This window comes from Triticum aestivum, chromosome 6D, assembly GCF_018294505.1.
Source record: "Triticum aestivum cultivar Chinese Spring chromosome 6D, IWGSC CS RefSeq v2.1, whole genome shotgun sequence".
NCBI lineage: Eukaryota > Viridiplantae > Streptophyta > Magnoliopsida > Poales > Poaceae > Triticum > Triticum aestivum.
The window spans coordinates 41,604,356-41,619,057 of record NC_057811.1 but is presented as its reverse complement, the minus strand read 5'-3'; the positions used below and the strand labels follow the sequence as shown (position 1 = coordinate 41,619,057).

The window sequence follows — 14,702 nt, the reverse complement described above, 5'->3', positions numbered from 1 at the left end:
TCAATGGATGTAATTGGTTGTACAGATTAAAATTAAACAAGACTTTTATTTGGTGCTCAAAAAGTAACTCTCTGAGAAAATCCGCACTAGCATACGAGCTTTAAACTGTTTCTACAAAGAAGCAGTAGGATTTGTTTGATAAATGCATCTACAACTATGTTTCTCTGATTATCTCAACTACAAAATACACTCTAAATAAATATTAGCACATGGATGTGTATGTTAAGTGCACAAGTATTTTTATATTCTAAAAGTAAGAGAAAATATGTGTTGTATATGCATATAGAAACTGAAAGATAAAGCTGAGATGTTAAGAGATTAGCTATATTATATAGATTCGTTGAATACACTAATTAACGATGATCATGGTGCTGCTGAGGTCATAAGCCGAAGTCAATATACAGTGTCTACTTAGTACAGGATCATGTCTCAAAGGCAGGGTCAGGGCCGTTACATGGATTGAGCGGATGATCAGAGGGGTACATATAGCAGCTTTACTAGGAGACCGTAATGAACCACTTAGACTTATGTCATGAAGGCGTTTAATTAGTAGCATCTTCACTTGGGTCATGGACGTACTTAAGAATGATTTTGAATCCTGGATGTATGTTAGTGCCACAATAAGAATTGATTTTGAAAGATAGTAGGGACCAAGAAACATGTTTTCTCGGGTGAATAGGGACGAATAAAATAGAAAAAATGTTAGAAGCAAGGGAGAACTAAATTGAAATGGAAACATTATGGAATACTAGCCGCACAAATGCCATCTATGCAAATGATCATATTGTATGTAGGAAGCCCAACATTATTGTCAGCAAGGATGTAATTAGAAAGAACAAGTTATGTTGAGAGTAAGGAAGAGCAAAATGTTTTAACAATTATGGTGGTATATGCTTTAGGTGGACAAGTGTTAGATGCAACTTCAAGTTCAATATAGACGCATTAAAGCGTGTACATGCATGACCTTGCACAAATATAAAAACCTAATGCATTATGTCCAGAGGAAAAGGAAGAAGCAAATTAAAAGTTTAAGTATGAGTCGCCAATTTTGATTTGACTATTGGTCGAAAACTTCTCAGAAAAATATATATTGCTGAATAGGTTGACACTAAATATTGTGGAGTGCAATAGAGGGTCTAAATTAGTTTAGAATTTTATGATTTTGCATGACTCCCAAAAGACCATCAACCACTTTGTAGAAAACAACGTCCTTACGAACCATTTAAATATTTGATTGGTATTTTACCGCATTTTTGTTGTGGCAAATTAAGTGGGAGTAGCAGGTCACACGAGTCTTAATAACTCACTGAAAAAAATACAAATAATCCAATATAAGAATACACTTCATGACAGAATTATGAAGTTGAATGGCAGCAAAGGGCGTGGGCATAAAAATGCTTGAGAATACAAAAGAATACCATAAGAAATTTTATTATCCGGTTTTCTACAAATACAGTTAGTTATCCTATAGCATAAGTAGTATTTTGTAGGTTATATCATGAATGTACCAATAACTAACAAACCTAGCCACGCAAATTCGCGGGTCACACTGCTAGTTAAGGTAAATACAAAAGGGACTCAACGGAGGCTAGTCATAATGGGAGTAATATCATCTCCAATAGATGGTCCAAATGTAAAAATATCTAACTTTTGGACCGTCTGGAGCAAAAAACGTTGCTCCAACAGACGTTCCATATGGAAAAAAATTGGACCGCGGCCTCCCGGTGATGTAAAAATGAAAACTTTGTGATGCAAATTTACATCACGAGATGCAACTGGTCCAAAACCACGGCCGCCCGCCAAACGCCCAACCGCCACTTCATTCGCCTTCCGCCTCGCGACCGCCCGTCCGCCTTCCGCTGCCGCCATGGCCGAAGCCGACGACCCCGCCGCCTTCTCCGCCGCCGCCGCAGCCGGTGGGCTGACCCACGTCGCCGCCGCCGCTGCCGCCGCGGCGAACTCACCCTCCGCCGCCGCGTCCACGCCGCCACCCCAGACTCGCGCCACCCCGGCCTGTCGCCCCCGCGCCGGCCGTTCCTGCGAAGGCGCCGAAGGTACGAAAACGGGCGGCTAATCGTGGCCGGAACCCGGCCGAAACTGCGGCGCGGCCGGCCAAAAACTCGAAGGAAGCCGCGGGGGCTCGGGCCGACGACTCGCAGCTAGGGCCGGCCACGTCCTCCAGCAGCCAAGGAGCCTCGGCTGCGGCCTTTCCTCCACCTCCGCCGCCGCCACCGCCGACCGTGGAGGAAGATTTGGCCACGCCGACGGCCACCGCCTCCAACATGTTCGATGAAATGTCGCAAAGGTAAAAACAATTATTTTGTGCTTTTGTTTGTGGTTTCAAATTGAAGTGATGTTGAATGTTTGTACGTTCAATTGTAGTCTTGATGACGAAGCTTTTTTTGCATGCGACAAATGTGGCAAATGATGATTTTGTGTCGCACGAGTATGTGTCACAAGAATATGAAACCCAATATGGTGATGACAATCTTGACATGGACGATGAGGGCTTTGTTGCGAAGGGAAGAAGTGGAAATTATACCAATGCGGAGGATGTGTTGATATGCACCGCATGGAAGAAAGTCTCTCAAGATGCATCCGTTGGAAGTGACCAAACGGTTAACACCTATTGGTAACGCATCAAGGATTACTTCGATGAGCACAACACAAGTGGTCACTTCGGTTCGAGCGACTCTATTCGCCAACGTTGGTCCACCATCAACGCCGAATGCCAAAAGTGGGCCGGTTGCTTGTCAAATGTTGCTCGCATGAACTCAAGTGGTTGCGGTGATAGTGATTTGGTAAATATTTCCTGTCCGTGCGTGTTTTTCCAAATATTAGATTGTTCCACATTTTGATGATGACGTGTTGGTTGTTTTATTGTAGAAAATGATTGCCCAAGGATTGTTTCGAGAGCGGAACATGAAAGGCGAGAAGAAGAAAAGGAAAGGAAAAGCTTTCACTTTTCATCATTGCTTCAAAGAGCTCAAGGATGAGGAGAGGTGGAAAACTAGAGAAACTTTTGATGCTTCGAAGAAGAAGAGTGTGGTGATTGAGGATGAAGAAGATGATGCCGGTGAGGATAGGAGCCCCACTCCTAACTCCGCGACAAAATCATATAGGCCCGATGGGAAAAAGAAAGTGAAGGGAACCAAGGCCAGAGACAATGATCTCAAGGAAGGATTTGATGCCATTGTCACGGCGAGGAAAGAGTACGCCGAAGAAAAAAAAATGTTGAAACTCAAGGAAATAGATGAGAGGAGTGAGGCCGAGTGGCGGAGGGCGGCGGCCGAAGAGAAAAGGGCGGCGGCCGAGGAGAGGTTGGCGGCGGACGAGGAGAGGAAGGTGGAACTAGAGGAGAAAAAGGCCGCGGCTGAGGAGATGAAGATGGTCGAGGAGAAGGCACTCAAGTTTATGTTCATGGACATATCTAGTCTTGGTCCCAAGGCAAAGGCCTATGTTGAACTTTGTCGCCATGAAATGCTCATGAAGAAGCAAATGCTCATGAGGCAAATAATGATGGGAGGAGGCATGGGAGGTGCCATGGGAGGTGCCATTGGAGGAGGCATGGGAGGTGCCATGGGAGGTGCCATGGAGGAGGCATGGGAGCTGCCATGGGTGGCTACATGAACATGATGGGAGGTGGCTTCGGTGGCAACATGGAAGGTGGCTTTGGTGGCATGGGAGCCGGCTTCGGAGGCAACATGACCGGCATGGGAGGTGCCTTTGGCGGCAACACGATGGGCGGCTTCGGAGGCAACATGACCGGCATGGGAGGTGGCTTTGGCGGCAACACGATGGGTGGCAACATGAGTGACATGGGAGGCAATGAAGGTGCTTCCGGTCGTTCTCTCGGCAATGATACTTCACCGCTTCACAACGCCGACAAAGAAGGCGATGATGATGATGATCGTACCACGGTTCAGAATGCCGGTGGTGTTGACGATCCACATGAATGATATTCATGTGTATTTTAATTTGTAGGACAAAAAACTTTGATTGGGACGTTGCACTTTTGGTAGACGGATTTCAAACTTTGATTGGGATGATGATGATGCACTTTTGTTATGATTTGAACTATGATGATGATGCACTTTATTTCAAATTTGAAGTGATATTTGAACGCAAAACCGTGGTTGTACTGTGGCTGAACAGCAGCCGCGCGGCTGCCGGCCGGTTTTGCATCTTTATTTTGGACCATCTGTTGGAGTTGCTTTTTTTTCACATCTCCGTTTTGGACCATCTGTTGGAGTTGAGCCTTTTCGGAGATGTAAAACACACTTTTTGGTGCTCCAAACTTGGACCATCACCTGTTCGGACTGCCAAAATTTGGACCATCTATTGGAGATGCTCTAACTTAGCTACTAGCATAGCGCAGTCCAAGGTAAATTTGCTTATGTGGCATGTATTTAACGAGGAGAGATGTATTTAAAGTAACATGACGCTTCCCAAGAGAAGATGAGTCTACAAGCTAATAGATGAAGACAACTGTGACACTACTACTATGTTACTTTGCACTATGGAGGTAGTAACTTAGACTAATGTCATATGCATGACATTAGTATAAGTTACTCTCCACTATGACCAGCCTGAGTAAGCAACCAATAACTAGATCATATGTTGCTGCATGGGTCAATTGAGGACTGGACTAAAGGCAATGTCTATTGGGAGTGTAGATTGACACTTGCAATTTGTGAATCCTAGATGTGTAGTCTTTAGCAGATGGAGGGAGTATGTGTGGTATAATGCAAGTCTTCATTTATTTAGATCTAGACTCATTTTGCCTTGGGGTGCATTATGTTACCACAAACACATCTCTCCTTATTAACTACATGTCACATAAGCAAACTTGTCTTAAGATATGTTATGTTACTATCTAAGTTACCCCCACTATGACCAGCCTTTGGAATGTAACCGCACGTCGGCTAGGATAAGGGTAGATTCCTCTTTAATTATACCTACTTAACTAAATTCTAACACTTCCCCAATCTACCATATCCAGATAGTATCATCATCTTGAAATGTTGTCCAGATAACATTATCATCTTGAAAAGCCCCCTCCAAAAATATCTTCATTAAAATCCTTGATGAGAATCTAAAACATAAAACTCACAAAAGAAGAGTATAATATGATGCTTTGAACAAGAATAGTTCAGAAAGATACTACCTGATTCTTGCAAGTCGCGACATCGTCATATACGAATTCCATGAACATTTTTTAACACAATATAGCGCAGACGCTTACACATACGCACTTACACTAACCCATATGAACACACGCACACACACACTAGCTCTGTTTCTGGGATGAGGATAAACTACTCCCAAAGTGATGTCATCCCTATAGGACTGTCTCGTGAGGAGACTAGTATTTTTGCTTTACTCATGGGCTGCATTGTAGGTGATTTCCCCATTAAATAGCTATGAATTCCTCCCCATTATGATAAGTTTAGAAGAGGGGACATTGAGCCTTTGATAGACAAAATCCTTAAGAGGATGACTAGCTGGAGGGGAAAATTATTTTACTACTCTGCCAGATTAACTCTAATCAAAGCATGTCTATCTAGTATCCCTACATATTATCCTTCTTCAAATTTCTCAAACGGGATTTAGATTTTATGAATAGCAAACTAGATGACCGAAAGTGATGTTTTGAGCGCGAGCACAGGTGCTCGCGGTATCCCCTCCGCCCGCACTCCTCGCGATCTGCAATCTGTCTACTATAGGCCCATGTATTATTCCCGTATCAGGTTAAATGAACAGTTTCACTGGCCCTCATCTGTCATAAAGGGCTTGGTACACCGTGAGTTACCTGGGCTTGGGCTCAGACGTGCAGCAACGTAGACCGTTATGGCGCGAATTCTGGACCAACGCCGGCTCTGCTCACTTATTGCTACCCACCGTTCGACAGGCCTACCGTCTAGGTCTTTGCTTTTCAATTATAATTTTACTTTTGAGAGTCGTGCTGCTAATTATGAAGCACATGCTTCAGCAAAATTTTCTCGTAGGCTTCAGCAGGGTCGTCATGTATGGTTTGACCAACCTCATGACCAACATTGTATCCCACTTTATGTGGCTTTTGATGAATAAATTTGGTCGTCCCCTCAAAAAAAAACCAATCTTCTTCCTCACGATTCATTCATTCATCCCCTCTTCCTTCTCGCTCAATCTCATCTCCAGGACCGGACTCTCGACTTCAGCCAATCTTGAGGTACCTGGCGCCATGTCCATCTCCGCGTCCAATGCAGTCGACGACGAGATGCTGCTGCTCATCCCATGCCCTGACTGTGGCTGCCAGGTGATCACCTGGATTGCTCGAGGCGGCGAGACCCCAGGTCTGCAAATTTTGGCGCAGCTTGCTTATTGTGGATACATCAGATGGAACCGGATGTACCGTCCTGATCTGAATCGGCATTTCCGTGTACAAAAATTACCCAGTTCCCTCTCCCCATCGTCAGGCAGCTGAGCTCCGCAGCAGGCAGCCGACGAGGTCACGGTTAGGGTGGCGAGGCTCACAGCGGCCCATCGCAGATGCAGAATAATCAATCGACGCCGATGACGTTTGCCAATCACTCTTGTTGCTGCTCAGAGATGCAGCTGCTAGTTGTTTTACTGGCGGCCTAATGGAAGCACTGGGCGCGTTGTCTCACAGACGCTTGCACTTGTCAACACCGCACATAGCTACGTGTCAAGTATTAAATTGCATGACCCAGCCCAACAGGCAAAGCATAGCCAGGTTACCTGAATTTTAAAATTCAGTAAACAGGGAACCATGTTTTGCAATGGCCAATCTAATTTTCATAATATCTAAGGCAGGTCATTTAACATTATGTATATCAATCTGTACGCATGCTGATACTGTCAAAAATTCAAGTTCAGTATCATATCCGTGGGTAATTCAGAATTGAACAGCATAGTGTCAAAAAATTCAGAGAGCATGACCATATTGTCAAAAAATTCAGAAAATAAGACACTGTCCTGTCAGCACACATGCATGCCATCATGAAATCAGTTCAAACATTCATGGAGATGAGTTTCTTTTTTGTTCACAAACAAGGCATCTCGCCATTTTGCTACGAGCAAGCCCGTTCACGCAGGAAATATGAAACAAGAGTTCTACAAACGGAATAACCGCCACACACATTTAGTTCTACATAATCAAAGGCTATATAAAAACAAAATTTCGGGAGCCACTGCTCACATGGCGTTCATTCGCAGATCACCCACTCTGCTACAGTTGTTTCTCCTGTGACCTGCAATGCCACAATTTTTGCGCCTAGCAGGTTTGCGGACAGGCTTCGGGTATCACCCCGATCCGGACAGGTTGTCCTCTTGTGCCCCTGCTGGTGCCAGCGCTGGGGAGATATAGTGCAGAACCTTGTATGGTGCTTTCTCCCTGCTAGTTGTTGGGCGCCCCATCTCTTTTCGCTTCTTTGGTGCCAACAATCCAGCAAGCCTGTTACCACTCTCATTTGCTGAATTAGCATCATCATTCAAAGTCCCAATACATGCTTCTCCGCTTGCAGCAACAACTATCGGTTGCACCGGCAGCTGATTGATGACATCTCCATTCTCAGCTATCCTATCCTCCAATCATAGCCCATCCCTAACTTCAGCAAAAGGTTGCATCTCTATTCTGTAGTTCTTAGTGAGAGACATGAATTTCTCATATGCTTCGACACTTGCATCACCCATCCGCAGCAACTCCATGGCATGCATGTACATGTTAAAATGCCTGAAGCTGAATGGATTCTTTTGTACATTATCTCTCTAATATTGAGTCAGGTGAGCTGGTAGTATGCCACGTGCATCCTTGGTCCACCGCTTGACAATGTGTTTCTCTGGTATCTCTGTTATGCGAATGAAATCCAGCAACTGCATAGTTTAGTTTACCCAGTTAGCTCGGCATGGACTATGTGCACTTTGTCTGAAAGCAGAGTCACCATACCTTCAAAACATGGTTGCATAGGAATCCCATGTGTGCAAATTGCCCACACTCGTAGTCGAATTCCTGTCCTCCTGCAAGTACAGTTACCTTATATGACACCCTGCACCACTTTTCCCTCCTAGCAACCTCTCTATGAATTGCAAGATAAAGTTTCCCCTTCTCAAGTTCTTCCACTTGGCATGTGTCGCACTCATACAGTATACGCCCAAACTGCTCGAACATAGTTCGTGCGTATATCTTACCAGCATGTCGCTCGATATCTAGATTGTCTCTGTACAGCGGTCTACCCTGGAATGTAGATAAACGAAATCAGTGACTAGATCACTATGACACACTTATTGGCAAATGTCAAAAAAGTCTTACTATTCGCGCCCGCTTCTCCTCGTAGTTCTCCTCTACTTCCCTATCAAACTGAAGTCTCATGTACTTCTTGACAAACATATGCACCACACAACCCGATGGAACATAGTCTTCAGCATGTGGTATGCACTTTCACTCCGCTGTGTGCTCTCTTAGGATAGAAGACCCCTTTAAAATATGGCTTCGCCCACTTGTGCCTTATTTCATGCAGTTGTGTCATCTATGAATGGGTCTTCAGATTGTATTTCTCAACCAAGATCTTCCAAGCTTCCTCGAATTCATCGATTGTAAGCATGTGATTCACTAGCTTCTGGAAATTTGCCCTAAACTCGCTCTTCTTGGTGTACAATGAACCGAGTGCTTCCTTTGCCTTTTTTAGCATGTGCTACTTGCACCAACGATGGGCTTTCCGAGGCATCACATTCTTTATGGCAACCTCCATAGCGCGGTTTTGATATGCACAACAAGACAAATCATATTAGATATCCATGTTGTACAAACACACTTCCAGATCGACGTCACGCAATTGGGTTGTATCATTTGGATTCAGACCTGTTAGAATTGTTTTTGGGTGCACTCCCTCCCATCATCGTAATGAACTCTGTGAAAACCCACTCAAATATCTCCACATTTTCCTCACGCACCAACACCCCAGCCAGGATGATACTCTGAAAAAGATTATTCACACCGACAAATAGACCAAATGGCATGTTGTGCACGTCCGTTCTATATGTTGTATCGATGGTAACATCTCCAAAAAACGTGTACTACAACCTGCTCCTCCCATTTTCCCACATCAAATTTGTTACCCGCCCGTCTTTGTCCGCTTGCACCTGATAAGTGAAGTGTGGATCTCTCGAACCGCTCAACAAAAACCTCCATAGTTTTCCTCACATCATCTTTTGCTTGCTCTCTGCTGATTTTACCACACAAATTCTTTAGAGCTCTTTTTCTCAAGATAACTTATCCATTAAGCCAAAAAACTTCCGATAATGTTGTGTACTTTGGCTAGGTTCACATTGTTCTGCCGCAATTGCTCAACCAAATCTCTGTTGTAAATGTCAATGTGCTTGTGAGAAGGCCAGTGTATTATCTGCCCATATGTTGCAGACAGCGAGTGGTTGTGATGCTCACGATGCTCAGCAATGTACGAGCCATTGTCCTTTGATCGGAATAGTCTTATTAGTGCATGGCTTTCACATCGGCACGATCTAGTGTTCTCAACCCCAACTTTTCCCTGCAAAACCATATTCAAACAAGCACCATGTGCCATGTTTAATCAAAACCCAGTAGCAAACAGATTAATAGAAATTAGACCACATAAGTTACAAATGCATACCGCACAACCACAAACAATTCCCTGCATGCATTTTGTCCTCTCCACATTTAGTCTACTCTTGCCGTACCTTATTCCATACCCATTCTCCCACAAGAAGAGGTTGTAAAAATCATAGGCCTCGCCGAGTGCATCAAAGCTTCTACCAAGGGCCGGCACGATTATATTTTCACCCGGTTTATCAGCGAATCCACATATTGCTTTCCCAACGGCACTGGGCCGCCCAGGGCAAGGCGTCCTTCCTGGAGCAGTTGCTCCAATTCTCACCCTGCGTTTCATAAACAAAGTAATCCATCTCAACATGATTTCTGTAAACAAAACAAACAATGATCTTTCCTATACACATTCAACGGTTTCAGCACTTTCTATGTCCTTTGATTCCTCTTTTCACCTAAATCAGACAGACAGTGTGGAATCCAAACACTCATATGCAAGAGATTACCTTCTAGGGCACCCCAGACTTCTTGTGTTTATGGTTTAATTTCTGTAATTAGAAGTCAGCTGAATTATGTTATTTACTCGCTCCCATCGGTACCCAGTATCCAGAAAAACAACCCACATTGCTATGTGTTTTTTTGCTAATAATCATGTGATGGGTGCTAGCATCTTCATTACTGGTTAGGAAAGGTTTCCCAGAAAATCTATTTAACATTTGTAATTTCCTCAGGATTTCATTGTTCCAAAATATATATCTAAAATATTTTCAGAACAAACCAGACGATGTTTCTTCTCTATACATTCATTGGCTTAGGCACTTCTTTTGTCCTATTTATTCCATGTACCAGATACACGCTGCTATGAATGTGCCCATCGGAAGTCTGTAATTAAAAGTCGCCACCTGAATTGTGGTCTACCAGAATCCAGTATCCAGAAAAACTAACCAGCCTTTGTTTTGCTTTATTTTAATCATCTGCTGGGTGCTAGTAGTTCCGGCACTAGTTAGGAAGAAAATCACACAGGATTCCCACAAGTACTATGTAGCAAGTTTAATTTCTCTAGGATTTTTGCTTCTTCAAAATATATAAATAAAATCTCTTGCAAAGATTGATCACCTTGTCTGCATATCAGTTTATGCATTTCCAAGTTCACCCAAATCAGACAACAGAGTGTGGAATCCAAACACCGATATGCAAGAGATTACTTTCTAGTCCACGCTAGAATTTGTTGGCTTATGATTTCAGTCTCCAATAAAAAGTTTGTCACTTCAATTCTGCTTTTTACTCGATCATATCAGAACCCATAATCCAGAAAACCAACCAACACAGGTTTCCATAAAATATATTCAAGTTTCAGTCATGTGATGCGTGGTAGTATCTTCGGTAGTGGGTAGTAGAAAAGCAAAACAGGTTTCCATAAAATATATTCAAATCTTCTATTTTCTCCTAGGATCTTATTATCCTGAATTATACAACCCAAATCTCTCTTTTTTGGAAATCTAATCATCCTATCAGTTCGTGGAAGGATCTTGTTATCCTAAGTGAATTCACGAATTTCCAATTACACCTAAAATCACATAATTAGTCTGCAATCCAAACACAATTGGCCAATGGATTACCTTGAGTTCAGATTGGAGATTTTGGGCCAATCTGATCAATTGATTGTTCACATGCCAGCGATGCAACATCCATCTCGGCCGCCACTCCACGCACAAATCTGCACTTCCGCGCTAGCTGCCGCCATGGCGGGCACCTATTCAGGTCCTTCCGCGAATGCGTGGTAGTGTGCGGCTCCGTCGGGAGGTCCTTGTCGTTCACCTCTTCCTTTATGGTGGTCCTGCACAGACCAGTAGGACCATGACACAGATCCCTTTCACAAATCCACAAATCATGTACTACGAACTAAGGATCTGCGCACGGGGGGGGGGGGGGGGGGGGGGGGGTGGGTGGTGAGCTCCAGTTTTACCAATTAGCGCCGCTCTCATCTGCACAGGAAGCCGCTGCCGTCAATAGAGATCCAACAGGCGCATCAAGAGGAAGGAGACAACTCTGCCTTGGGTCCATTCCCCATTTACGCCTGGGGCACCACCGCCTAGCGGAAATCCAATTTCCTGATCTACGGATCGGGAAAAGACCACGGTTCCGAGCCACGACTCTGCTCTTCTTCCATCACGGCGGCATCTCCGCGCTCCGTGACCAGCGAGGCGTATGCCACACCGCGTCTACCGTATTTCCTAGTCATCTGCTTTAAAAACCATCGCCGACTGGCTCAGTTATTCCACGTGATGCATCCCGATAACATGACGAGCCGCCCAGATACCGAGCGCTCCTGTGCTCGCGAGCAGAACAGCCCCGTCCACTAGATGACTGTCTATGGAGTGATTTTAAGGGGGGCAGGAAGTTACACCTAGTTAACTGGCACCTAGTTTGTATGAAAAAGAGCATGGAGGCCTGGGGTGCATAACATTAGAGAAGTAAACCTCTGCCTACTATCTGGGTTAAATGATATCTTAAGGGTGAGGGTAAGATCTAGAAGAGCATAGCTGATGTGAAATATTTGAAAAACTCCCCAAACATTTTTGCCTGCAAAACATAGAACCATCTAGGTTTTGGCAAGGGGTCATGTGGGATTTAAAAAACTAAAGTTTGGATATAGATGGGTTGTTGGAGATGGTAACAAAATTCAGGTTTTGCGAGAATATCTGGTTTGGTACCTTTCCCTTATTTGTGCAATTTTGTCCCCTATATATTATCCGCCACCGACAATCTTCAACTTTTTCTGAGGTATGGGACAAGAGTGAAATTAGATTAACTATTAGAAGGAAATCTGGTATTGTCTTGAACACATAATCAAGGGTACTAACTTTCGAGGATGTGAAGATATTCTGATCTGGCAGTATAAGTCTAAAGCGGAATACACAACTGGGTCTTTATATAGAAATATTAACTTTAGGGGGGGGGGGGGGGGGGTAGAATGTGTGTACATCCCGTCTATTTGGTTCCTATGGTTGCTTTCTCACAATAAACTTATGACTAAAGATAAACCTAGCTAAGAAGAGAGGTATTGAGAAACCACCTAGATATGTTTGGTACACTGAACAAGAGACCATAAAACATCTCTTTTTTGGATGTGTAGTTGCAAAGCAGATCTGGAGAGCTGTTTCAGAGTTCTTCTCCGATGATCTAGGTGTATATTTTCTCTCCATTGCCAAGTTTTGGCCAGCCTATAAGAACCATACAACATTACATTCTATTTGTACTTGTGTATTATGGAGCATATGGAAACATTGAAACTCTGATGTCTTTAATAATGTTGTATGGATTTGATATGTACATGCATGGTGGCTGATTCTGGGGAGAATAAGAAAATGGACGATACTATTGAAAGAGGCTCCTCTCTTGAGAGTAGAAGAATTTTCTACAAAAATTTCCTGTGTCCTCATATGTCCTTCCAGATTATAGTGGGGGTAGAAGTAATAGACAAAAAAACTGAAGGTGTTTTTAGTGTTTTTAGTCAAGTACTTCACACCAAACTGGACCTCAGAGAAGTTGTGGATGGTGGTTCTCTGCCTGCTCCAGTCTTACCTCCAAGAAGCCCTGAGAAGTCATCCTACAAAATGTCTTTGCTCAGTCCTGTCACTCCCGTGGAGCTACCTAGATCCCCAGTCCTACCGATGAAGAAACTCAGAGGCCTAACTTCGATCATACCTATACAGTCGAGATGGCGATGGATGCTGACCAACAAATGATGTTTTGCGCTTGATGATTGTGTGATGTTTCTCTCGCTATGGGGTTTACCTATATTTTCTTGTTTGCAAGAGCTTTAGCTTGCTCCCCAAGTAATAAACGTAGAAGAATTTCGATTCTAGTTTTACCTTCCATAGACCTGGTAATTTTCCTTTTGTCGGCTTATAGACTTGCTGAACATGCCATGCATGTCGTATCACATATTCTCTAGCTTCATTAATGCAACGGAATCGTGGGGGCATTGCCCTCCTATTAGTCTAAAAAAACTAGAGGATGGCCCAATATGATTAAGATCAAGAAAAATACAATTAAGTCGAGGTCGCACCTATGTCTTGCTTATAGCGAGACGCGATGCGGTCTCGCGTTAAATGAGCCCGATACTGGGCCGGCCAATCACGCCGGAGGCAGGCCACAACGATATTTTTTTGTATTTTTACATCTTTTTTTTTACTTTTTCCTTTTTCATTCTTTGGTTTATACTCCCAAATACTCCAATTATATACTCCCTCTGTCGCAAAATGTGAGATGTTTTCCGACACTATCATAGGAAAAACACTCTCACATAAAACATTTGAAAATGATAATCAAGCATTTGAAACAAATATTAAACATGTATAGAAAAAAATCGTGTGTATATGAAAAATTTATAATGTGCATGAAAACATAGACATAAAAAAATAAGTTCTGAAAATGTTAATTATGTTTTTGGAAAATGTTAAAAGTGCATGGAGAAACTGTCTCCGATGTATACGAAAAATGTACAATTTGTATGGAAAATATAGATATCAAAATATAAGTTTCCCAAAGAAATTAATCATGTATTTGGAAAATGTTGAATGTGTATACAAAAAATTCTTCTAATGTATACGGAAAATTTACAATGTGTATGGAAAAAATGGACACAAAAAGTATTTGTTTAAATATCTTATTAACGTATTTTAAAAATATTAAACGTGTATACATAAGATGTTCCTGATGTATAATTGTTTTTTACAATGTTTATGGTAAAAGTAGATATAAAAAATATATGTTTTAACAAATGTTAAACATGTTTTTTCAAAATGTGAAATGTGTATACAGAAAATGTTCAGATGTATGCAAAAAATATACAATGTGTATAGAAAATGTAGACGTCAAATAAAATAATTTTTCAAGATAATGTTAATCATGTATTTGAAAGATATTAAACATGTGCATAAATAATGTTCTGGTCCATACAGAAAAAGGAAAATGAAGAAAATGAATAAAAACCGAGAGAGAGAGAAACAATGAAAAATGAAGAAAGATAGAAAACAAAAACCAATGGAAACTGAGAAAGAAACATAAAAAAAGAAAAGAAATATAGAAAAAAACCAGAAAATAGCAAGGAAGAAAT

At 42.6% G+C, this 14,702-nt stretch overlaps 1 pseudogene; it reads right to left on the bottom strand.

Moving 5' to 3' along the window:
* Positions 1-6,957: 6,957 nt before the first annotated feature.
* LOC123143379 (uncharacterized) lies at positions 6,958-11,837 on the bottom strand (annotated as a pseudogene).
* Between the last annotated feature and the right edge of the window lie 2,865 nt (positions 11,838-14,702).